This window comes from Chrysemys picta, chromosome 1, assembly GCF_011386835.1.
Source record: "Chrysemys picta bellii isolate R12L10 chromosome 1, ASM1138683v2, whole genome shotgun sequence".
Classification (NCBI taxonomy): Eukaryota; Metazoa; Chordata; order Testudines; family Emydidae; genus Chrysemys; species Chrysemys picta.
This window is the reverse complement of record NC_088791.1, coordinates 61,117,790-61,144,623: the sequence shown is the minus strand read 5'-3', so window position 1 is coordinate 61,144,623 and position 26,834 is coordinate 61,117,790.

Genomic DNA, 26,834 nt, shown 5'->3' with positions numbered 1-26,834 from the left:
GAGCCCATTCAGAAGCAGGATCCATGCACTGTGTAGTGTTGTGGATGGGGGCGGCTGAAGCTGTCCATTGTATCAGAAATTTGCAAAAATATAGATTTTATGAGTTAAATACAATTCGAGCCACACTAGCGAGTCAAATTCTGGAAACAGCAGTCTGTTCTGCATGGGACTTCTCTGCTGAGAGTAGGGGAAAGGAATTCACACTCCCTAGCTGCTACTGCAGTTTTTTGGCCTTGATGACCACTACCTTCTCTCTCTGGGGAATGGCCTGTCGAGGCCCATAATCACGTGCTGATGTCAATAGATCTTTCTGCACAAGGACTGAATAAAGAGTACTAAGTGCGTATCACTGTACAATAGAGCCTGCTTTCTGTTTATCCACATGACAGATATTTGTTAAAGCTGCTTTCATGTGCCCCATTAGATCCCCAAATACCAAACCCCTTTAGAGAAATGACAGTAAACCCCGAACTTTCTGAGCAGCCATTCTGTACCCATTCATGGGTTTCTAATGTCTCACATATTAATGTACCATTAAAGTAGTTCTCCCCGGGAGTGTAATGTAATGATTGTTCAATATGTGTCTATCATTTGTTTGAGGTTATTCCTTTGTGTGTGTGTCAACACTTTCATTTGATCACTTAATTACAAAGTCAAGTGCTTCCTTTTTGCTGCTTTAAGACATATCAGGCACAATTACTGTTTTTACTCCATTAAATGGGAAAGAAAGAAACTTCTTGTTAGACTTTATTGCTTAAGCTTTGTTCAATGCAAGAGACTAGTTCATACTACACATTCCTGTCTCCAAAATATGTAATAGAAGGCTATTGTGATATTAGTGTCTGATGCCACTCTAGTAGGTACCAATACAGTAACTTGGATGAATTAAAACCAAGGAAGAATTCTATAGCTATTAATGATAATAGAATAGAAACACACAGATGACACTAACAATGTACATGGAAAATATTAACACATTAAGTGAAAGCAATTTGGCCTTATGGCATTATTGGACATTTTCATCTTTTTTATTAGTTTCTTGGAAACAAAACAAATATCACTTGTTATACAATTTTATATGCATGCACCTGTGAAACTAATGATGTTAGGAAAAACAGATTACAAATTAGTGACTCTCTTCTAAAAGAGAAAAAAAAATAGTTAATGCTTAAAGACAACCTTAATGGAATTTTCCAGATTGCTGATTTTTAGTTACATTCATAATAGCCAGGCTATTATAAGTTATTTAACAGAAAATCTGCATGTGTAATATATTCTTCACCCAATGTTTAATGAATGTATGACAACTTTAATTAGAAGGAGCTTCATTATGTGTGCATAAAAACTTATATCTTCTGGTCACTTTCCTTTCAGAATAAATATCTATTTTTTCTCACAGCAAATCAATACAGTAAAAAGACATCCTGTGCAATTTGGCCTACGGATTTGTGCTAGCATATATATGTATATTGTGACTGTTAGATATTTTATTTTGCTTTTGAAACAATTTGATTAGCTTTTAGAGCACCATTTATTATGTGGGATTTAACTCTAACCCCTTGCCCTAAATCATAGACAGAGTCTATCTGACACACTCATATCACAACAGTGGAACTCCCCTTCACGCATGTGAGCTCAGGGAAGAAAGAAAAACTGCTGGGAGGGGCCACCCAGAAGCTTAGCTGGCAAGAATAGAGACAGACAGCTGCAGCACGAGGGGCCTGGGGGAGCTGAGACCTAACTGTGACCCAACTGTGCAGACCCAAAACTGTGCAGGGGGCAGCCTGGGCCCATTTGGCTCCACCCATCATTCCAGCCATGTGAGAGCCAGGAAGATGACAATTGGTGGGAGATGCCATGCAGAAAGTGATCCTTCAGGAACAGAGACAGACTGCTGCTTCAGGGACCTTTGAACAGTGATGAGGTGATTAGGGTCTGATGGGTCTTTATGGTTTTTACTCTGGGCATCCTCTACCCCCTCTTCACTTCAGCCTCATCCCACCTACCCACCATTTCCCCCTTCTTCTGCTTTCTCCTGTCCCCCTAATCTCCCTCCCTCAATGTCCCTCCTCCCTTCCTTTGTTTAGCAAATTACCTCCCATCACAACTCAAAAAAAATGTTTAAAGAAAGAAACCAACAAAGAAAACATGGAACTAACGTGATGTTTGAAAACCATCATATAGTTCACACTGCTTGTTTTTCCTTCCACTTCCAAACCATTGTCTGTCTCATGTGTTTATATTGTAAACTGTTCAGGATAGGAACTGCCTCTGATTTTATATTCGTACAAGCCTAGAACAATGGGGACCTTATCAGGGTTTAAGTTCCTGGCATTAGGCTACCATGATACAAATGATGAATAATAATAATTAAGTAGTCTATGAACCTGAACAAAACAGAAAATAGAATATATGGTTCTGATAAGCCTTCAAATTACTTCAGGGTTCCTTGTTTCCTAATTAAAAAAAATTCATCTTTTGAATGGCAAATTAAAAAGCAATATTAAAGGTTGATGTTCAAGTTTGTCATTCACTCTATAGCATCTGGTGACATGGAATGAATCAAGGCTGTCTCTCTGGAGTAGAGTCTTAGAGGGCAGCAGTGGTTGGATGTCTTCTCCACAGTTCTGTGGTTTGGAGATCTTCTCCACATTCACAGATCAACCTACTCTTTATTTTCCATTTACGTGGTAGGTAATTGCAATGCTCATGTGCGGTTCTGATGCAGTTCACTGTGATCCCTAAATTACATGAAATGGTGAAGCATGGTGGGTGGCTTGCAGAATCTGTAAAAATGGCTCAATTCTTGACTCCACTATTTTCCCACAGCCTCTGCCACTCGTTCTTTGGTGATAGTCCACGGTTTTGAGAACTTTGGCTGCCAACTTAAATGGGTTCCTGGATTTAAGGCGGCATAACAGGAGGGAGATTGGAGATCTTTATAGAGGGCAAGTCTGGCTCATTATTACGTGGTCATATTCCTGTATTATGGCTACTTCTCTTCAGAGAGATGGTGCACAAAGATGGGAAGCTAGACTTCAGTGCCGATTTCAGCACTCTGACTAACTTGCAAAACAGGGTTCAATTACACACCAGTGATTTTCATATATATGCTACCCACCCATACTGGCACACAGTATTGAGCTGTTGTGAAGATGTGGGCCAAGGTGGCTATCGACAGGTGTGAGGATTTGCTCTTTAGCTGGTCCCAGCTAGTGTGTGGATTATATCCTTCCTAGTCTTTATCTTCTTAGCTGTCTTCATCTAATGCTGGCAGTATATGAGGCTGCAAGCCAGAATCACTCCAATACATTTCAGGAAATCCTTGTGCCTGGGTTTGGGGTCACAGAAGGTGACATTCAGGTGCTTCTTTGCATGGTGGTCACTCAGGTGAAATGCAGATACGGCTGTTTTTTGAGGGCTTGGTTGGATTCACCCTAACCAATAGTACTCCTCCAGATTTTTCAAATCTTCTGTGCGGGTGCATTCCTCTTGAGTAAAAGTATTCACTTGGATGGCGAGTGCAAGATCATCTTTATATCCAAACTTCTGTGACTGGGTGGATGGCATGTGGCTGATATAAATATTAAAGAACACTGGTGCCAAGATGAGTCCGCGTGGGAGCCCAATGTTCAGTAAACAAGGTCTGTTGGTCTGTTCCGTTGGCTGTACACAAAATTTGTTGCTGTTGAGCATAACTGTTAGTAGGCACAGTTTTGTTTTGCAAAGTACTATTTTTGACACTGTCAGAAGCAGGGCATCCTGCCAAACCATGTCATGTGCCAAGCACAGGTCCACAAAGGCAGTTCCTGTTTTGAGCCCATGTTGATAGCTGGCTTTGAAGCAGGTCATCAGTGTGATCATTTGATCGCAGGTACTTCATCCTTGTATAAACTCAAGAGTGCTCTTAAGGGATATAGTCCTCAAAGATGAGTGTAAGTCTCTGGAGTAGCGTCCTTTCCAAGAGCTTGCAAATTATGCGTAGTAATGATATTGGCTAATAGTTTTTTAAAATCATTGGCTGCTTTCCCCAGTTTCAGGAAGGCAGTGACCTTTGCCTGTTGTCATATCTTGGGCATTTAACCAAGGGCATGTACACTGGAAAAGAAGCGTGTCACTCAGTTGCAGCCATGCTGAGCTAGGTTTTTCAGAAATTTGGGAAAGATGCCATGCAGCCTTGCCAAGTTTGGCAAGAGTTATGGCCTTCCCAATTCTTTTAATAGCTTTGATAATGCTGGGCTGTTGGATAAGGATCGGTAAAGCTCTCTCTTCACTTTCCTTTTGTGATGACAATCCGTTTGAGCCTTAGAATTCAGGATCATATAGGTGGTAATTGCATTGACTGTGACATGTGGCACTCTGATTTGGGGAAGGTTAACACTGCCAAGATTATGGAGAAGGCTCCAGGCTTTCCAGCTTGAGTGGGAGAAATCTAGATTCTGCATAGCTTTTGCCCCTCACTCTTGTCTAGCAGAGATCAGTGATTGCAGTTGCAGATGCAGGGTTACCAATTGTCCTGTAATCCTTTAGGAGTGCCTCGTTAACTGCCAGCCAGCAAGGATTGTAAGTTTTCCTGTAGCTGCAAGGGATGTTACTTCTTATGCCCACTTTGAGGGGGCTGATGAACCTGTCGTAGTCCTCTTCTTTTGCAGGTATTTGGTACACCACTTTTTCTATGGTTTCTGTGTAGCTATTCCAATCAGCCTTGTTAGAATATAGATATTCAGGCCTGCCTGTAAAGGCCTATACTTTAAGAACTTAGGTGTATTTTTATCACTTAGCTAGTTATAGAGGTATAAAACAAAGAATCAAAATCACAGTCTGCCTGTGTATGGGCATCTCTCACTAGGATAGTCTGAGGCCTGGTTCTTAGGCTAAGGCCTTTGGCTAAGCAGCAGAGGCAGCCATAAGCTGGGAAATGTGTGGTCACATCCTCACATCCCAAACCAGTCACATCGAAATAAGGTGCTATTGGCCTGTTAGGAATACAATCCTGTCTGGATAATGCCTTCACCACCAGACAAAGAAACAGATCTTAAGATAGCATCCTGTCTGGCAAGAAATCACTCATCAATGGTTGTGGTTGTGAAACCGTAATTTCTGTATTGTTTTATCTTTATGGCCCCCACTTTTCTATTGTTAACTGTCTGGTTCTCTAATTGTTTCCATCTGCTGTATAATTAATTTTGCTAGGTGTAAGTTAATTAGGGTAGTGGGATATAATTGGTTAGAGAATTGTTATGATATGTTAGAATTGATTAGTTAAATTTCAGTAAAATGACTGATTAAGGTATAGCTGAGAATATTACTATATAAACTGGGGTCAAACAGGAAGTGGAAGGGGAAATTGAAATCATGCTTGCTAAGGGGGGGTGGGGAACAGGAATAGGGAACAGGGACACAGGCAAGGCTCTGTGGCGTCAGACCTGGGAAGGGAGACATCGGGTAAATGCTCTGCAGCATCAGATCTGGGAACAGAACACTGGGGAACAGACTATCGGCATATAGAGATAAGCCCGACTGGTGTGAAGGTCTTTGGAATATGCTTGCTTGGAAACTAACCCCAATAAACATTGCATTGTCTGAACTTTGGACTTCTGGTCTTTTGCTGCTTGCTGTCTGCATGACAAGAACCAGGGAAGTGGAAGGTTGGAGGGAAAGCTCTCTAACAGGCCTTCCTAAACTTCCAACTTGGCTTTGGTAGTGATGTAATTAGGGAAACTCAGAGACCAACATGTATGATGACAGTATGCTGTTGGTTAGGCAGAAAATCATCAATGTCCTTTCATTCTACCATGCGTGCATTCTGGTCACAGGACATGAAGCACAGGTCCAGTGAGCAAGCTTTTCTCCATCTTGAAAAATGGAAGATTCCTGGCTGCTTCCGATTAAACAGTAGATGTTATCTTGATTTGAAGCTCATTCAATAACTTGTTTGCCTGCGCTATCATTGTTGTCATAACCTCAGGATGTATGATGGCAATTGAAGTCTTTGACACATAATTAAGGGTGGCTCTGATTTGGTAGTAGCGGTGTGGGCCAGACAATATTTGGTGACTTGTAGAGGTTGGTGACCATAAGCTCAATAATTCTCATTGTGATGGTGTGATATTGAACAGTTCAAGTCCACACAGCAGATGTTCCAGAGCTCTTGTCTCATGAACGTTGCCTGTCTGTGTTTTGGGTGGTGGTGGCTTGCTGCTAAGTGATATCCTGGAATGCAGCATTACGATGCTTTTTTGTTATCGAATAATGAATCTTTTATAGCACAAGGATATTGATCTTCTGTTTGCATAGCAGCTTAGTCAACTAATTGTATTTTGCAAGAGGGAAGGCCTCCTATGTTGAGTTGGCATACATGTTGGTCTGAGACTGTGTTTTGATGTTTGTCCTGAAAAGGGCCATTTTGCCTGAGATCATCCCTTGAGTTGCTTTTTAGACCATGATGCCACCGATTGGCATTGCATTGCCACATTGATGGCATTGGTCGAGCCAAAGCATTTAACAGGGAGGATCACGTGAAGGTTTCCATCTTCCTCCCCATTACAAAACAACAAGCCATAAAGCAGTCATGGTGTCATCATTTATGGGAACCTTTTAGATAAATTCCCAAATCGTTTCAATTAGTTGGAGTTAAATGGGCAAGGTGTGTGTGTGTGGTGTTAGAAGTCTGTGAGTTGCTTATTTTCCAGTGTTCATCAAACCCCCCTTGCGGCAAACTGGAGCTAAATTCTCTATCCAGGTCTTTGAATTCTGTCCCACATTAGTGTAACAGGCTAGGAATTCTGCATCAGCTTCATTAACATTTTAAAATGGAAGCTTTTATTGAATTAAACATGAACATGAATAATCCAACCAAGCCTGTGAGGTTTTTCCATTTTTACACTGAATTCATTTTATATTGTAGATTTCAGTTTTTGATGCACCATGTATTTTTGTACTGATAATGGTAACTGTACTGTAAAAGTTGTTAGTGAAGAAGCTGGAGGTTTGGCAGTTGGATAGGGGTTAGCTGAGAATTTCAGAACATGAGAAAGTGTGGCATAAGCACATTAGTTAGATGTTTCTGCTTCCAGTGTAATTCTGGTGCTAAGAGAGCTAATGTAATCCTTGCATGTGTAAGCAGGGAAATATAAAGTAAGAATAGGGAGGTGATATTGCCACAGTATGTGACAGTAATGAGACAATTGGTGGAATACGGTGTCAAGTTCTGGTGTCCACATTGCAAAAAGGATGTCAAAAATATCACAAAAATAGTTGAAAGAATCGTTTGAGCTCTGGAAAACCCGTCTTACAGTGAGAGACTTCAGAAGTTCAATCTATTTAAGGAAAGGGTAAGAGGTGACTTGATAGCAGTCTATAAATGATTACACAGGGAGAAGATTTCTGTTAGTAGAGGGCTGTTTAATCTGGAATAGCTGGAAGATGAAGGTAGAATGGAAATATTGGGGCGGGGGAATCTTTCTGCCTCTGTACATCAGTCCTGGTAAACTGCACACATGCGGGAGAGGGGAGTGGAAGAAGCAAGATTGGGACCCAGAGGGGCTGGAGCAATGCCCAAAATTCCAAAGTTACACTCAACCTGAGCCTCTGGGGTCCTGATTGGTCCCCAGCCTCTATTTAACCCAAGCATAGGAACATGCAGCTGGGTTCTCCCCTGCAATTGCTTCCCCTGCAATACCTGCTCCTACAGTCTGCTGCTGATCTCCTGGTAATCTGATCCTGCCTGCCTCCTGACACCTGGGGTTTGCCTGACCCTGCTCTGACCACTAGGTCAGATCACTGACATGACAGCTTGCATGGACCATTTAGGCCACAGGAGTGGCCCCAGTGCCAGCAGAAGAGACCTAGCTAACCCTTTGGGAGCACTGGGCATGCTTGAGTGGGCTGCACACCTTCCAGCAGACAACTAAGCTCTGTGGGCTCCAGCTAACCTCAGAGAATCAGCTCAGCCCTGTTCCCTGATATCACTGCTGAGTTTGAAGTAATTGCTAGTGATTCTGGGGTTTTATAAACCAGTGCCACCTCCTGTTCATGATGCATCCACAGTCCTATAATTCTTAATGCATGGGTAAGGCTGGTCATCAGCCTTCTACTGGGCTTCCCCCTTGGAGTGTGACAGCCAGGGCTAACAAACTGGGAGGGCTTTCTCCAAGACATGTCGGTACTATTTGACAATCCACACCAAACTTGAATGGTGGAGGCTGCCCTAAGGAAGCTCCAACAGGCGCAGGGCACTGTAGCCTCCTGTGCTGTGCAATTCCTCTGCCTCAGAGCGGATACAGACTGGAATGAGGCACCACAGGCATGCCAGTTCTGGTGGGGCCTGTAAGAAGAAATTAAAGATGAATTAGCCTGTGTAGAGATTCCTGCCCCTCTGGATGCCCTCATGGATCTCTCCATCTGTACAGACGATTGGTTACAGGAATGAAGGGAGGAAAAAACAGGGGTCTTGCAACCCATCAGTCCAGGTACTGTGATCTTTTCATCACCGCCACTCACCAAGCCATTACCAGAGGTGTGGGCCATCAACAGCTCAACCCCATATAAAAGGAAGATCACTCCTGCAGAACTACTTGATGCTACTTGACTATGAAATATTTGATAAGGAACTCCTGGTGATAACAGCCACCTTTATAGAATTGCAGCACTACCTGGAAGGAGCTTGCCACCTGGTCCAGGTATTTACTGATCATAAAAATCTGGAATATATATGTTGGGCAAAAGCCTTAAATCAACGGCAGCTCTGGTGGGACCTATTTGTCTCATGATTTGATTTAACTATCACATATCAGTTCTGTCTGATGAATAAGCTATTTTCCACAAGCAATTGCGTGACATGAGGGACTCTGTTTATATTCCACTGGGCCTGCAAGAGTTGCAGTTCTGTAACTATGCCATGATTTTTCCCTAGCAGGACACTTGGGGCACTTCAAGTCCCAACAAATAATGTTCCGCCCCTTTCGGTGGCCCCAGATATGACTGACAAGACAATCATTCATTACCTCCTGCAATGTTTGTGCCAAGAAAACTACACCACAACCCCTATGTCTTTCTTCAGCCCTTGGACACCTCATCTCGACCCTGGGTGGCAACACATTTGCAATAATTTTGATGGTAGTGGACCACTTTACCAAAATGGCCCACTTCTTCCCTTGTACAGGCCTCCCCTTCTGTGGAAGAGACAGCTCAGCTATGGATTAATCAGGTAGTCTGCCTCCATGTCCTTCTGGAATACATCACCTCTGATTGAGGGTCTCATTTCACAGGCCCGGATCTGGTGTGAGGCCCTGCACCTGCTTGGGGTCTGCACATGTCTTTCCTCGGCTTACCATCTTCAGTCCACCAAACAGACAGAAAAGGCCAATCAAAATCTTGAGCAGTATCTGCAATGCCACATCAGTCATTGCCAGGATGATTGGTCTTCACTTCTCCCTTATGCAAAGTTTGCATACAACAATGCAGACCATACATTTACAGGTCAAAGCCTCCCCCCACTTTTTTTTTAAACCAACTATGGATACTAGCTGCAATTCCACCCACAATTGCCCCCATCTTCTCCCAAGTCAGCTGCCTCAGACCTGGTGCAGCAGATTTGTCAGGCCCCGGAAGAAGCATCTGGGAAAAGCAAGGGCAGACTATACACAGCATTTGGACCAGCATTGATGCAAGGTCCCACCTACTCAGTCGGACAAGAGGTATGGCTCCTTCATGGAGCATTTCAATACTGAGAGATCTGCTTGCAAGCTGGACTCCTGGTTGCTTGGCCCTTTTAAGATCATGCAACAGGTTAATCCAATCATGTTGAATTTCAACTACCCTGCTCTCTGAAGATTCATCTGGTATTTCACGTATCGCTTTTGAAAGCTTACACAGAAAACCCTGTTCCTCACAGGCCCCAACCACCTCCTCCACCAGTCCAGGTCCAGCTCCATGAGGAATACATGGTTCATGAAATTTTGGACTCTAAATATAAACATAGCAGGCTGTAGTATCTTATTGACTGGGTGGGATATGGTCCTGAGGAGTGCACTTGGGAGCTGGCGGAAAATTTACATACTCCCACATGTGTGCAAGCATTCCATAGGAATTGCCCCAAAAAGCCTGGTCCCCCATTACCCTGAAGGCACGCCTTGCAGAGGGGGGATGTCAGGGACCACAGGTATTGAACCCAGGCTCACTGGACTCTTAAGAGCTAGGTAGTTCCAAATTGGCACCCACTGACTGCTAACAGTTGCTAGAATACACTTAGTGTCACCACACCTAACTTTTAGGTGCCTAGAAAATCACTGGATTCATAAAGTTTGGGTGAGGCCCTAGAATCCTTATACAATGAATGGGGAGAGAGACATGCCTCAGACTGTGATTCACAAAAGTCAGCATGCTAGGTGGCTGCTAGTCTAAATGAGACAATGGGAGGTGCACAGGTGAAGGTGTGTCCTAAACTCTGGCCCTTTCAGGGAATTAGGTGCCCAATTCCAGGTTGCAGGGAGGTGCCTCCCTCTGATTGGGATTCTCAACTGCAAACCCTCTCTTGTGTTATGTGCCTATCCTGTTTTCGCAAGAAGCCTGGGTGTGGGGAGGAGAGGAGATGGGTGCCAGAAGAACTGCAAAAGCCAGGGGGCGGGGCAGCAAACAACCAGAACAGGCTACATTTGAGTGATGTGAGCCTGTGCACCACATCGCAATGACACTGACTCAGATTTGGCCTGGCTGCCCCTCCATCATGCCAACTGGAAAGGGGCTTTGTTGTTATGCCACCCAAATGCAGTCAGGGGCCAAAGGGGGCCTGGACCCCCTGGACTCTGCCCTTGTTGCTCCCCTTCCAAGTTCAGGTTCTCAAGAGTGGGAAGAACTGGCCTCCTGTTTACAAAAAGTGTGTGTGTGGGGAGGAGGGGATGGGGGGGGGAGCAAAGGACTTTGCCCCTTCATCTCCAGTAACCATGGAGGAGAACATTCTTATAACTTTTATCCCAGTGTTTAAGGTACCCACCTGGGATTTGAGAGACAGCAGTTCAAGTCATCTCTCCACTTGAGGGGGGGGAAAAGGATCTTGAACAGGGCTCTGCCACATCTCAAGGGGAATACCTGAACCACTGGGCTATGGGATATTCTGATGAGATAGAGAGAGCACATGAGAATGACTGGTGGTCAGAGCACTCACCTGGGAAATTAGGAGACCAGGATCCAGTCCACCTGCTCCAATGACTCTTTCATTAGTTAGCCAGAACAGCTTCAACAGGAGACAATGAAGGAGCTGTACATCAGAATATCCCATATCCTAGTGGTTAGGGCACTCTCCTAAGAGGAGACAGGTCTCTGTTCAAATCCCTTCTTTCCTCAGGTGGAGGGGGGACTTGAGTCTTTGGTCTCCTACAGCCTAGATGAAAACCGTAAAAGTTATGAAGGAGTCATCCTCCTTCTCCCAGCCCTGGCTGTTTTGTGGGAGCTCACCTATGGGGACCCAATCTGGTAGGCAAGCTCTGACCATGCTTACCAGATTGGGCTCTGCAATCAAGTTAGGCAGAGGAATGCCTATGTTCCCTGACTTCATTATCGCTCTGTGGCTTAGGCATCTGGATGTCTAGAGCGAGACCAGAGTGTGCACAGGCACCTAGGGAACTTTTCACTGAAAAAATGTAGGTGCCGAGTATGTTGTCCAAAATCATTTCAGTCCTCTGGATACCTATACCACAATTCTTGGCTCCACTCTCAAAAGCAATGTACTCTGCCAGTGCATTTTGCGAGGCCACTAATTCACTGGGGAACAGTAGTAAGAGGACTAGGTGAACGGTTTCATCTTGTCTGTTTCCTCTCTGGCACTAAACCGGTTCAGAGTGAAGTAGGTAAGCTTTAGTCAATCATTAAACTTGATTAAAAGTAGCATGTTTTAAATGGTTATTAGACCATTTCAAGACTTTTTGTGTGTGGATGCAAAGCTTTGTAGTAATGCTTGAAGTCTAATTAATTTAACCTCTCTAGATGGGGCAGAAGAAGAAGATGATCAAGAAAGCTAGCTGGATCATACTTAATGTTCAAAATGGTCATGGTGACCTGGATAAGTTAGATGAGCTTTCTGTTCCCTTCCCCCACTAAGATCCATCTCCCCCCCTTTACCTATCCCAAGTCCTACTAGCTGGGAGTGAGGAGAACATCTCCAGAGGCAGCACCTGTAGAGAATTGCCTGGAGAAAAGATCTTGGCCAATTCCTGAGGTACAGTTGAGGGCACTCTCTGCTGCTCAGGAGAGGGCTGTGCGAAGCAGGTCATAAATCACAGTAAGTCTCTGGTTTAGACTTGCTTGGGAAGGGAAAGCTAGTCTCCAGCAGTTCAGCTGTTTGAAAACAACATCACTGGGGAGGCAAACTCTGCTAGATCTATACTAAGTATTAGCCTTATTGGAAAATAACTGTCAAGCATCATTAGAAATATTCTGGTTATAGCCGGGCTCTGTTTCTAGTGTGGGCAGCAATTTGATTCCTTCCCTGTGTTTATTCCCTTTTTTCCCTTGGTTTACCTCCCTGGCTGTCTTTTCCTCAGTCTTGCTACTGAATCAGAGAAGTTTGAGATAGATGAGATCCTAGTGGCAAAAGCAAGATTATCCCCTACAGTGTATTCTCCCGTACTTGTTCAGTTTAGTTTTCAAAGGGGCTTCTAGCTGGAGATTATTCTATAGTCTAATAGAGCTTATCCTTTCCTTCCCACAATTTCCCCCCCTTGATATTCTGTCTAAATGCTCCTTAATTATATCCCTTTACTCCCTGTATCACACTTCACACATTTGCAGGCTCTTAGCATGTCTCCTCTTAGTGTATCTATGGTTACTTATCTCTCAAGCTTTCCTCATAAATTGGTCTCTTCAAGCCCCATATCACTTTTGTCCTTTTAACCAAACTTCCTTCAGTTTTACGACATCTTTCTGATTATGATCTGTCCAGAACTGAAGACATTATTCTAGGTTTTATCGGTTCTAATAAAAGGGATTATCACTTCACCATTGCAAGATGTGATCTTTCTGTATGTGCAGCCAAAATTTATTGGCTTTTTTTGGTTGCAACATCACATTGTATATTCCTATCTTATCTGTTGTCTGCTCTAACACTAAATATCTGTTTCAGATGCTGTTTCTACAGGCTAGTTGTATTTTTCTCAAGCTGCATCTCATTTTGTTATTTCCAGTGTATATATCTAACTTTTCTAGGTTCCATGTATTATCTCTCTCTCTATTGAAAAAGGACATTTGCTACATCTCCCAATTTATTATCATCCACTAATTTAATTATCATGCTGTCTAACCTCATCTTCCTGATCATTAATGAAGATGGATCTCCTAGGTCTTTTCCATCTCTAACTTTGAGGGTCAAACATTAACGTTTGTATCTACACTGTGGTACGTTCCAAAACACCACCTGAACTCAATCCATTGCTATATATCACTCTTTTTATTGTGTTTTCTTTTAGCCAGTTTTCAGTACTCATTTCCAGGATCATTTAATTGAATTTTGCAAGATGCATTGAGACATTATCAAATGCTTCATATAAATCAAAATTTATTCAATCTACATCTTCCTCTCCTTCCCCGATTAATTTTGTGCTTCTGTCCCTCCAAAAGTTTGTCCAGCAAAATCTGGTCTTTATAAACCCAGGATGCTTATAATTCCTTTATATAGTGATTTTTATACCTTAATATTTGTTCAGTTCATTTACTAGGGACTGAAGTCAAGTTTTCTGGACAATAATTGACAGGACCACTTTTATTTCCTTCTTTGAAAACTGGTACCATATTAGCTTTTTTCCAAACCCTCCAGCACCTCTAGAGTTCTGAATTGCTGCTCCAAAATAGGTATAAGTAGTTTATGTTCATGTGCTAATTGCATTAACACCTTAGGATGCATGTCATATTGATTTGCTAATTTGTCTACATTCATGTTTTCCAATATTCCCTGTGCTTATATCCTAATTGCCTTTAAGAATTCTTTGTTTACTTTCCTTGTGTTGAAGACAGATTTAAAAAGTAGAATAATAGAAATGTAAGGACCCTGAGAGGTCATCTAGTCCAGTCCCCCTCACTGAGGCAGGACCAAGTTAACCTAGACCATCCCTGACAAATGTTTGTCTTACCTGTTCTTAAAACCTCCTATGGTGGGGACTCCACAACCTCCCTTGAGAACCTATTCCACTGCTTAACTTGCTTTAGAGTTAGAAAGCTTTTCCTAGTATCTAAATTTAATTTCCCTTGCTGCAGATAAAGCCTATTACTTTTTGTCCTAACATCAATTGACATGGAGAACAATTGATTATAGTCCTTTTTATAACAGCCCTTAACATATTTGAAGACTAATCAGGTTCTCCTTCAGACTTATTTTCTCAAGACTAAACAAGAGACGTTTTTTAACCTTTCCTCATGGGTCAGGTTTTCTAAACTTTTTATCATTATTGTTGCTTTCCTCCAGACACTCTCCAATTTTTCCACAACTTTCCTAAAAGTTAGTACCCAGGATTTGACACACTACTCCAGCTGAGGCCTCACCAGTGCTGAGTGGAGCACGACAGTTACCTCCCATGTCTTACATAAGACACGTCTGTTAACACACTTTTAATGGGATTCACTCATCACGAAAGCCTTCTGGTCAGGTGTGGCTTGGTGGCTTTCTTCCCCTATGGCACCCCATGCTGATGGTCACTCCATCACTGCAGTGGTCTCTTCCTGACCGTCCATATGCTCCCTCTTCATGACTCAGACTTCCTGCTTAGTCACTATATCATCCCTCCCCCACCCCCGCCAACTTTTGGGGCATGGAAGTCTTGCTGGAACAGCTGTTCAGATGGTACCTCCAACCATAGGCGCCAACTTCTCCTCTTTCCCCAGGGGTGCTCGACCCCCGCTCTTCCCCAAGCCCCGCCCCCACTCCACCCCTTCCATGAGGCCCTGCCCCTGCCCCGCCTCTTCCCACACCCATTCCAACCCCTTCCCCAAAGTCCCCGCCCCCTCCCTGCCAATATTCCAATTCCTTCCCCAAATCCCCACCCCTGCCTCCTCCCCTGAGCGTGCCACGTTCCCACTCCTCCCCCTCCTTCCCAGAGTGTGCTAATGCTGCTAAACAGCTGTTTAGCAGCGGCCGGGCAACACTGGGAGGTAGGCGGAGGACTGGGGATGTGGCACGCTCAGGAGGAGGAGGAGGTGGTGGGGCAGGAGTTAGGGGAGCTTGGCTGCCGGTGGGTGCTCCAGCCCCGGAGCACCCATGGAGTCGGTGCCTATGCCTCCAACAGTCTTGCACCATTTCTCAGTGACTGGTAGGGGAACCCAGACCCTTTGTCTACACTGGGCTCCAGTCCAGGGACCCTATAATCAGCAGCCAAGGCCTACATAGTCCACTTCCTTGCTGCTGTTTCCTGGGACTGTTTCCTGCCCTGTCTTCTCAGGCTTTTTTCCTTCACAACTCCTCTGGGATTGTCTCTTCTTCCAAGGCTTATTTTCCCCACTGGGTTTCCTCCTCCTCTCCACTCTGCATCAGAAATGAAGGGATTAAGTTTTTAATGTTTAGGAAAAAATGTTTATAGAGGATCAATGGAATGAAATGTTAAAAGAGAGCATTATCTCTTCTATGTGTCGTTCATGGGTGTCTCCATTTGTATTCATTTCTTCTGATGAATGGTTTTATATAGACTGTAAGATATTAAACAATGTCACTCAAGAATATCAGTATCTGTTGCCTGGGGTTGATGACTCACTAGATTTTTCTAAGTCAGGCTAGATTCATTAGCACTTCAGATGCATCTAAGAATGGCTGTCAAGTGACTCGAGATGTTGAAAGTAGATTGAAAACTGCCTTTGCAAGGTACCAGGAACCCTATCATTTTAAAGTCATGTTCTTTAATTCACCTGCAGTATTGTATAGATTAAATGAGTCATGTTATCTTTAACTTACAAAATGTATATTTTCTATTTAGGTGTTTTAACAGAAGCATTGCCTATTTTGAAGGAGCAGCAACTTTTGCAAGATTTAGAAACATTTAATAGAATATGAAAAGTGGAGATTGCCCTTACATTAGAAAAATGCCAATTATGCTTCCTCTGACCAGAATAGTAGTTAAGGATTAATTAGCAGACTTCCATAAATGCTAAAGTGGTAGCAAGGATACAATCTCAGTCAATTAAAAGACATTAGGTTATTTTGGGAGGAAACCATTAGGTATCACTGAAATGGTATGCCTGATTGCCCTGGTAAAACTTCCTCTTCAATCCACTCACAAGATGTGTATTTTTTGAGGATGCTAATACACTAACAATTTGTTTATTAGCAGAGGCAAAAATGTTTGTCAGCTCTTTTTATAATATCCACTTCTGAACTCATTCAAATTGCCTTTGGATGTTTTAGCCATAAAGGTTTTGTAACAAAGATTTTCCACAAAGGATCATAAAGTATAGTACTTTAGCTGCTCTTTTAGTTGATAAAGGAATAAAACAACATGGGAAAAGGCAGTTCAGCATTAATTTGTCCTATTGAATGTTTTCTCCCATAGAATTTGTTACTCCACTGTGCTAGAGGATCACAACTTTTTATAGCCTTTGGTATTTCACCATGATCTAACTACACAGATATGTGAATGTAGAGATATTGGCATTTCAGATTACTGATGATCAGATAAATATAGAAATGGAAAATAACATTTTTATACTGTGAATACTGCAATATGTAACCCGCAAAAGTGCAAGAATCTAAGGGGGACAACCTTGAAGCCTATAAATTACTGTTATCATATTATAGAAACTAGAGCTGGAAAAAAAAATCTGTTACAATGCATACTCTGTTCCCCTGCCAGTGCAGGATCGACCACTGTAGTACATTGTCTAGTGATTTGTTCAGTCTAGTTTTAAATTCCCTACACAATATGGCTTCTGCAACCACTTTATTCAGGAAATTGGTTCCATGCCAACATATCTCACTGGCAAGGATACTCCAACTAAATTTTTGACTACAAAATTGGAGGTCAGATTAAGGCTAGTATAAAAATTGACTCTCATGTCTACTACAGAAATCATGTGAACTGCAATACAATGGGAACCCTTATTTGTAGAAAACAAGTTCAGTTTAAAAGGAGTTTGCCTTGGCATGGAAATGTTAGGGGCTAAAGCATGTGTAGGCTTGGCGGACATTGATTTTTATAATTTTGATGTATAATCTCAATGTTTATTTGTAGCATTTTTTTAGATTCTTATTGATTTATATTTTCACAGTTGCACAATTATGATTAAGCATTATTCAATTTTTATCAGTTTAAATTTTCACAGTTGCAGGAAATTATGGGAGGCGGTATAGACAATTATTTAATGACAGATGTTGAGATTTAAAAAGTTAAAGACTTATAAACTGTTAATGCAACTTGCCAACCTAGACAAAATAAATATCCTTAAATCAACATCATGCCTCTTCTTGCTGTTCATTTGCAATTCCATTTGTAACATGCCTAATTCAAAAGCCTAAATCACTGGATTTTTACTTTAAATTCCCATGCAAGATTGTTCTTGCTTTGCCTCTCTGTAAATTTCAATTATTATTAATAGAAATATTTTCATCAGTCTGTTTGCGTGTATGGTGAAATCAACGTTACTGACATTTACAGACTAAAAAAATCTAATCTTTCTAATCCTAAACATGTGCTATGGTGCCTGTGCAGCCAGACTCTGGCCACTGCTACAGGATTTGGAGAGAATCATAACTGGCTGTTACCTGTCTATGGGGTTTTGGCCCAGCTGGTTGCTCTCCCCATTGGCCACTCACAGTCCACCCCTCTTTCACAGGTTGTTTCAGAGAACGACAGTAGAAAACTGAGTGATGCTCTTTGGTGTTCCCCACTACACAGGGGTGGTAGGTTTGTATAATTTTTGGTGGTGCCCAGAACGGGTCCAAGTCCTGCCCCCACCCCCCACCTGTCTTGTAAGCCAATATATATATATATTTTAAATAATGTAAAAATGTGAGGGCTATCGGGTGGGGCTGAGGATGACGGGTTTGGGGTATGGGAGGGGCTTGGGGTGCAGGGGTAAGGGCTGCGGGATGGGGTTGGGGATGAGGGGTTCCCGGTGCAGGAGGGGGCTCAGGGCTGGGGCAGAGGGTTGGGATGCAGGGAGAGGGTGAGGGTGGTGCAGGCTCTGGGGTGCGGCAAGGCCAGGGATGAGGAGTTTGGGGTGCAGGCAGGTTGCCCCCGGCTGGGGCCAGAGAGGAGGACTCCCTCCATCCCTCTCCTCGTTGGCAGCAGTGAGCTCTGGGGGAGGGGCCCTGCCTCTCTCCCCCGGCAACACACTCACCTCGTACCACTGTTACTGCACGTGCTCTAGGGCCCCTCTCCAGTCTAGGAAGCCCCCTCGCCTCCCCTGTTGTGGGTGCGGGAGGAGGGGGAGAGTGGGAGGCTGCCATCCCGTGTGTGCCTCCTCCCCTGCTGCTGCCCCTCACTGTAGCCTCACTGGGAGTGGGGGATGGGTCTGCCCCTTGCCCAGCCTGGGGCAGGAGCGGTGACTGTGGGTGGGGTGGGGGGGGGGGGGGCCCTGTACTGGTGGAGCGTCCTGCCAGAAAAGGGAAGGGTCCATCCGTCCGAGGCGGAAGGGCAAGGTCAGGGTCAGCCTGCCCTGGCATTAGTGGTTGGGGGGTGCTAGGAGCCTGCGGCGGCAGTTGATGCTGGGAGCTGGCAAAGTGGAACACAGCCTGGAGCTGCAGGGGCAGCCACTCGCTGCCCAGGGCTCAGGCAGGGATGCTCGGGGGGAGGCTTGTGGGGGTGGCAGGCAGGGCCGGGGGGAGAGACCCAGCCCTGAACATTGGTTGAGCTGGGCTCCCGTGCTCTGACTATTCCTGGAGCATGGGCACCATATAACTCATTGCCCCTGCTGGTACAGGGTTCAGCTGCTTCCAGCCCCTGCATAGCCAACCTGCAGCTTTTAAACTGCTTTTGGCTTTTGAATAGTGCATAAGATACGCCAAGATTTGGCTCTTAGTGTGAGGCCTGTGTAAAAGGCTGTAGCTAAAGGTGATCTAGATGTAATGGGCCAGATCCTCCATTGGTCTAAATGGGCATAACCCCATTCACTTCAACTTCAGCTGATGATCTGGCCCAGTGTGATTCAGATAACATTAGAAGGATAGCATAATTAGGGACTCTGAACAAATTAAGCATGTCTGGTACTAGATTATAAAGCAAGTGTTTATTCTGGAGTGTAACACGGTATTTTACGTAATTCAATATTGATCATTTTTTAAAAAAAAGTCTCAGATCCAGACACCCCCCATCTTTGGGAAAGTGGGGAACTCTATTAAGAGGTGACATTTATGGATGATATCTATAATGGGTCAAACCAAAAACCAGTAGGAGAACAAACCTGAATTTTAAGAAGGTTTGGATTTAATCTTTATCCAAACTCAGTGGCTCAGGCCTCTCTTTGATAACTTCAGACTAAAGAGAAAACATTGACATTTTAAATCCAATAAATGTAGCAGTATTTCCAACCACAGTAAAACCAATCATAAAAAAATAAAATATCGTAGACTGGTGAGCCTGATTGCTGGCCAGGCCAAAGACAATTAGCCACTCCCAACTCCAAGACTGTAGCCCTTTCTTCAGGGCTTTATTCTTTAATACACAAAAAGAACAATAACAACAACAAGAGCCCTGTTCTTCAGTTAAGATTGTGGGGTCCTCAGGCCTCCAATAACTTACTGTGCTGGACTTTCCCCTAGTCTAGGGTTTCCACAGAGCTTTCCTGCTCTCTCATAGCCTTCTGCTGCAGCTACAAAACAGGCACTCCAACCCTGTAGGGAGCTGGGGCTCTCCTTGATATCCCTTGTCTGGGAATCATCAGCCCCAATCGGTAAATGCTGCCCAGCTAGGTCACCTGTCTGCTGGCCTCCCTTCCAGAACAGGGCCAGCTGCTCCCTGGCCATCAGGCTCTAAAGGGGCAGGCTGCCCACTTACAAATATATTTTATGAAAGTATCTCTTGTGTACCAACAGGACATTTTTAGTATGTTTTTTAAACAGTCCACCATCTCAGGCACTGGCACTGGACAGATGTTAAGAGCGATCAAGGTCTTTAGTCATTTAATTTACAGTTCTGGAATTCACCCAGTAGACCATAGAGACTATAAAATGAGCTGGCTGAATGGTAAGTAAATTACAGCATAAGAATCAGAAATAATCTATGTGCTATGATAGCCAAATGCAGTGGGGTAAATTAAGGCCTAAATTTCTGTCATTAGTTTGAATGCCTTGCATAGTGGATGTCAATTTGGTCACTAATGTTACTATGATGTAGTGTAGTATTTTTTTTTAAAGTAGCTAATGCCTTGTGAACTAGGCAATAATAAATTAAGGGCAAGTCCTTCTCCATGTTGGGGGAAAACAGCGCAGACAATCCCTTTTACCTCCAACTCCCTCATGCAGGAAGCAGCAGTAAAATGAAAGTGTCATTCCTTGAGTCCCACAGGGGGTTGCTAGTGGAGCTGGCAGTTCTAAATACCCCAAAAGGGGGTGTGACTGTCTGGATGTCTGGATGTCTCCAGCCAGTATCATCCAGGTCATGCACCTCCTGTCCAGCAACACATGGCTTTGGTTCTAAGAATCAGAATTGGTTTCTCTATGTTTAGTGAGATATGTTAAAGTCAACCTATGTGAGAATTCAGATACTTCTATTTAATTGATAAGTCACTGATAACAAGAATAACAAAGAATCTCAAAGCAATACTATTGAGAAGGACAGTCCTTTTTAGATTCAGTAGTGGTGGTAAGCTCAATGGGAAAACCAATGTGGCTTTCATTGTTATGCTGTAGCTAATCAGCATTGACCAAGAGTAATACGTTTTCATGGCCGGTATATAACATTACGGCATATGCAGGGTCGTTTTGCAGTGGTCTGAGGAAGAATGATATGGATCGAGGGGAGTCACTGACTTGTGTTTGTCTGAGAATAATTGATATGGAAGGATGCCACTGCTGAAGTGTGGAGGGAGACTGGCTGATACAGATGATAGAGGAGCACTAAAGAGATCTCTAGCTGCAGAGATCTGGATGATGAAAGTTCAATCAGGTTCACTTACTTAAGAGCTAGCAGATGTAGGCTGGTTGTGTCCTAAAGGTGTAGCCAGCACCTTTAGCAATTCAGTTCTTATGAAAAGTCACACTGGTCTTTGTGGGCAAGTGAAGACCACAGAAGCAGGCCACCACCTCACTCAATTGAGGGACCTAGATATGTAGGGAGAGAAAGCTCAGCTTGCATTTTACACCACCACCACCAAAAGTAATTTCCTAGCCCTCTAACATGTAAATATAGCCTGGAAAATGCAGACTGATGCCAAGCAATCATTGGAGTTGAAAACTTGTCATTGATCTTTCCTAAGGATTATCCATTATTCGCAGTCCCCTCACAGCCAGTAAGAGACAGGCTTTGGAGTTCATAGCCTTAGGTCACTTGATTTTAGGGGAGATTCAGGATCAGTCACAGCTGTAGGCCTGTGCCACCCTAGCTATTAGCTGCTGCCTGCCTGTGGCTGAACCAGCTCCTCTGCTAAGAAGCCAGCCTGATTACAAGCAGGGAACAGCTCACTAGTGTGAGAGGCATCATCGGCTAGCAGAATAAGCAAAGGACTAAGAGCAAGGGACCAATTCTAGATATAACACCAACTCCCATTGCTGTTTTTGTCAAGTAACAGAGTCAAAAATTATTAAACTGGAGCATCTGAAGTTAGGTGACTAAATATATTAATGATGGGCACCTAGAGATCTCATTAGCTAGGAGTCACCAGGCCCCAGTCAATAACAGCTGCAAATTGAGCCAGGGATCAGTGTGGTGTTGGGGCATTCTGGCCACAGACCCTGTATTGTATGGGAATTGGGCGGTATTCCTTTAAATAATTTTTGAGCACTCACTGTCATTTCAGAAGGCACCACAGCAGCATATACACGTGGACAGGCCTTGTGTGTTGTATATTGTTAGTAAACATGGTTATTTGGCCCCCATTGTGCCAGTGTGGTAAATTCATATTATTATATGTTTTGCAAAGACAAAAAGCACAACACTTGCTCTACTCTAGGCACACCCCTTTCCTCTGCTACTCAAGCAGGTGTGTGTGTGTGTGTGTGTGTGTAGTGTCAGAGTGTAGTGTACATTGGCTCTACACCACCACCAAGTCATCCTCTTCCTTGGACTAACTAAGACAGCTTTAGTTTGGAATCTTATCAATTTAAATGGCTGGCATCCCTGGGACTGGAATCTAAAAAACTCAGAGGTGAGGCTAGTAGGATCCCTTGATAAAGGGATGGGGCTAATTCAGGGAGAGCAGTGGTTTAAAAAAACAGATGGAAGCAAGCAGAAGCAGGAATTTTGCAAGGAAGTTCTCCAGATGAAGGAGGAATGACTATGTGACCCTGGGGGTGCATCTGTCTGTCTGTCTGTATGCTAGCTTCTCATGTCTCTCTGTGATTGAAGTTTATAGTGTGGTCTTTTGGGGGGAGGGGGGTTGGGTGCTGACCCCAGTGGCCTGCTAGGCAAGGCTGAGAGCTTCCTAGTGAGTCCTGCCATCATTTGATCCCTAATCCCTTGATAAGGGAGTGGGGTTAACTCAGGGAGAGTAGAGGTTTTAAAAGCCAGCTCATACTGACCTAAGGAGCTAGCAAATAGGAGTAGCAAATGGGGGAGGTTTTTTTTTTTTTGAGGGAGTTTAGAGAGGGAATGTGAGAGCCAAATATACCTAATAAACATTATCTAAATGTAGGCCAATAAGCACCCCCCGTCCACACCTCCCCCCCACACAAAGAACAAACAAAATCCTGCAGGAAGAGAAAAATAATGCAGGCAGAAGTCCAGCAGCAGAGTGGGGGCTATCCAGTCTATTGCAATGAATGTAGGCAGTATCATTACCTGCCTTGTGGGCAGGTGGCATATATGTGCATTCGGTGCAAGCAGGTCATGGCCCTCAGAGACCAAGCATAGGCTTTTGACACTGGAGTGGTTGAACTGGAGGAGCTAAAGGAGACAGAGATGTACATAGATGAGTCTTTCTGGGACACAGTAGAGCAGTCCCACCCCCAGTCTGACAGCCTCTGTGCTGTTGAGGAGGCTGAATGTCTCAGGGAAGGAGAATGTCAAGCTGGAGTGAAGGGAAACAATCCCATAGTTGGGACCCTCCTTCCAGATGTCATGGTATCCTGTTGCACTGAGGATACCCCTCAGGGAGAGGGGATCCCTGTTATTAGGAAGAGACAGGTAATTGTAATGGGTGATTTGAGTATTTAAAATATAGATAATTGGGTTTGTAGTGACCAGGAGAACCACAACTTGCCTGCCTGTGGAGACTGAAGACCTCTCAAGACATCAAGAGAGACTTATTTGTGGTACTGGTGCAAGTCATTGTACAGGTATCAATGACATAGGGAAAGGTAGGAGAGAAGCAGTTAGATAAAAGATTAACGTGCAGGACCTCCATGGTATCATTCTCTGAAGTGCTTTCAGTTTTATGTACAGAGCCGGTTAGACAGGCAGAACTGCTGGGTCTCAATGCATGGATGAGACAACGGTGTTTGGGAGGATGGATTTAGTTTTATTAGGAACTGAGGAACCTTAAGGGAAAGGAGCCTATACAGGAAGGATGGGCTCCACCTAAACCAAAATGCAACCACACTGCTGGCATGTAAAATGCAAAATGTTGTAGAGGAGTTTTTAAACTAAGGAGTGGGTGAATGCTGACAGGTGTGGAGGAGCACATTGTTTGGACAGATACATCCCTTAGGGAAGAATTGATTCAAGGGGATACTCTATATCCTATTAAAGAGGAGAGGATAAAAGTTTATGGTGCCGCTATATAAATCAGTGCATCCACACCTTGAATTCTGCATGAAGTTCTGGTCTCCCCATCTTAAAAATATATATTAGAATTGGAAAAGGTACAGAAAAGGGCAACAAAAATTATTAGGGCTATGTAACAGCTTCCATATGAGGAGAGATGAAAAAGATTGGGACTGGTCAGCTTGGAAAAGAGATAACAAAGGAGATGAGTGATAGAGATGTATAAAATCCATGAATGGTGTGGGAAAAGTGAATGAGGAAGTGTTATTTACACTGAGAGATAGGGGTCACTCAATGAAATTAATAGGCAGTAGGTTTAAAACAAACATAAGGAAGTACTTGTTCACACCGAGCACAGTCAATCTATGGAACTGGTTGCCAGGGGATGTTGTAAAGGCCAAAAGTATTAACTGGGTTAAAAAAATTATTAGACAAGTTTATGGAGCATAGGTCCATCAATGGCTATTAGTCAAGAAACCTAAACCTCTGACTGCCAGAAGCTTGATAAATTGCCCTGTTCTATTCATTTCCTCTGAAGCATCTGGCACCAGCCCCTGTTGGAAAACAGGATGCTGGGCTAGATGGACAATTAGTCTGGCCTTGTATGGGCATTCTTATGTTTTTATGCTCTAAAGGTAGCAAGGTTTGGTTTTAGTTTGATCTCCAGCGGTAGTGAATTCCATACCTATGTGCTCAAACAAATTGATGCAGCAATATATAGTATGTGATTAGGTGAACAATTTCCAACCCGTGCATGTTACTAGCATGACCATGAAGCAGTCAGATCACTTGATTTGATCAGTCTATTTTATTTACTTGTACATATTTAAGAACGTTTATTGGAATAAACATCATTTAAATGCGGGGGAGAGATAGGCCAATGCTCAAACCACTGAGCTGCTAAACCCAGGGTTGTGAGTTCAATCCTGAGGGGGGCACTTAGGGATCTAGGGCAAAATCAGTACTTGGTCCTGCTAGTGAAGGCAGAGAGCTGGACTCGATGACCTTTCAGGATCCCTTCCAGCTCTATGAGATAGGTATATCTCCATATATTTACGCTCTATTCTGCGCTGGTTACGCCTCAACTGGAGTATTGTGTCCAGTTCTGGGCACCGCATTTCAAGAAAGATGTGGAGAAATTGGAGAGGGTCCAGAGAAGAGCAACAAGAATGATTAAAGGTCTTGAGAACATGACCTATGAAGGAAGGCTGAAAGAATTGGGTTTGTTTAGTTTGGAAAAGAGAAGACTGAGAGGGGACATGATAGCAGTTTTCAGGTATCTAAAAGGATGTCATAAGGAGGAGGGAGAAAACTTGTTCACCTTAGCCTCTAAGGATAGAACAAGAAGGAATGGGCTTAAACTGCAGCAAGGGAGGTTTAGGTTGGACATTAGGAAAAAGTTCCTAACTGTCAGGGTGGTTAAACACTGGAATAAATTGCCTAAGGAGGTTGTGGAATCTCCATCTCTGGAGATATTTATGAGTAGGTTAGATAAATGTCTATCAGGGATGGTCTAGACAGTATTTGGTCCTGCCATGCGGGCAGGGGACTGGACTCGATGACCTCTCGAGGTCCCTTCCAGTCCTAGAATCTATGAATCTATGAAATAAAGTTGCTATGCAGTATTATTTGCAGATGTCTTGGCTTCCAGCCTTTATCTGCCCCTTCTTCACAGTATGGATTTAACTGGAGATGATTTATGTGAAACCTTACAAACTTATTTAAAATTGTAATTTATTTATTAAGAATGACAAAGGCAAGGGGAAAATTACAGCTCATCCAAAGAGGAATTCCAGTCGGAAGCTTTTCCACACTTATGACACAATCTCTTACCCAAGGAAAAAGCAATATAAATTACCCAACTGAATATGTTATCACTTTGTGTTAAAGTAAGTGCAAAGAAAGAAAAGATAAAAGAGCTGTAAATTATACTTGTGGGTAACTTTTTTTTTTATGTGATCATAAAGCACATGCCCAAGTGTGATGCTTCACTGTCCTGAGACTGCTGGCAGAGTTATTTATAGAGATCTTTTGGATGAGAATTTTGTTTGTTTTTGCAGTCTTTTGGAGTTTCATATTTAGACTTCTGGAGATGGATCTTTCATGTCAAGTAGTGGGCACTAGAAATTCAGGTGTTTTTTTTTTTTTTCAAATTCATCACTCGTTTTCATTAATAGATTCACTCAAACTTTCCATTCAAACATGGATATGTTATTCTCAATTGTTTTTTGTGTGTGGATTTATTTAATTATGTCCAAAGGCTGAGATTAGCCGTGCAGGTGCATACAGCAGGAGCTGCTTGTAAACCACTGCAGAAGCAGGTAAAGTGCTTTCAAACCCACTCTCTCTGTCTCTTGGATCAGATTCTGATACGCTTACTCACCTTGAATAGTACTTTGCTTTTTACTTGAAATCAATTTGCTCACTCTAGGGGTAGGTTACTATTCAGTGTGAGTAAGGGTATCCCTCTGTGTTAGAGGTGTATATGTTTGGGGGTCATTGTTTAATATTTGTGCTTCATGGCTCTTTTAATGCAATATGTTGTATATTTAAAAGTGCTATAAAAGTGACTATTTTCTCCCCTTTTTAAGATTTTTAGATTTTGGCTAGCCCTCCAGGGTGGGGGGTATGTTACAGTGCCTGTAAACGTCTGGTTGCAGCTCCACTAGTCACACCAAAAGGAACTGGGGGCAATGGAATGAGAATCCTTATCCCCTTTCCACACCAGCCAGCAAAGCTCAAAGGGCGAGTACACACTGCAGTTTCTCTCTTGGTATTGGCGCTGCCCACCCTTGCCTGTACTCCAAGAGTCCATGCAGCAATTCTGACTGAGTTTGCCATGCTCATCCCTGAGAGTTCCTACAGCCACTTGGCATCCCACCCTTGCATGGACTCTTGTGAGAAACCACAGTCTAGCCCTTAATTATTACCATCAAAGTGTTTACTTTAGGACAAAAATGGCTACATGTTTGTATTAAATTATTTTCATTCTCCTGGCAAATCTTT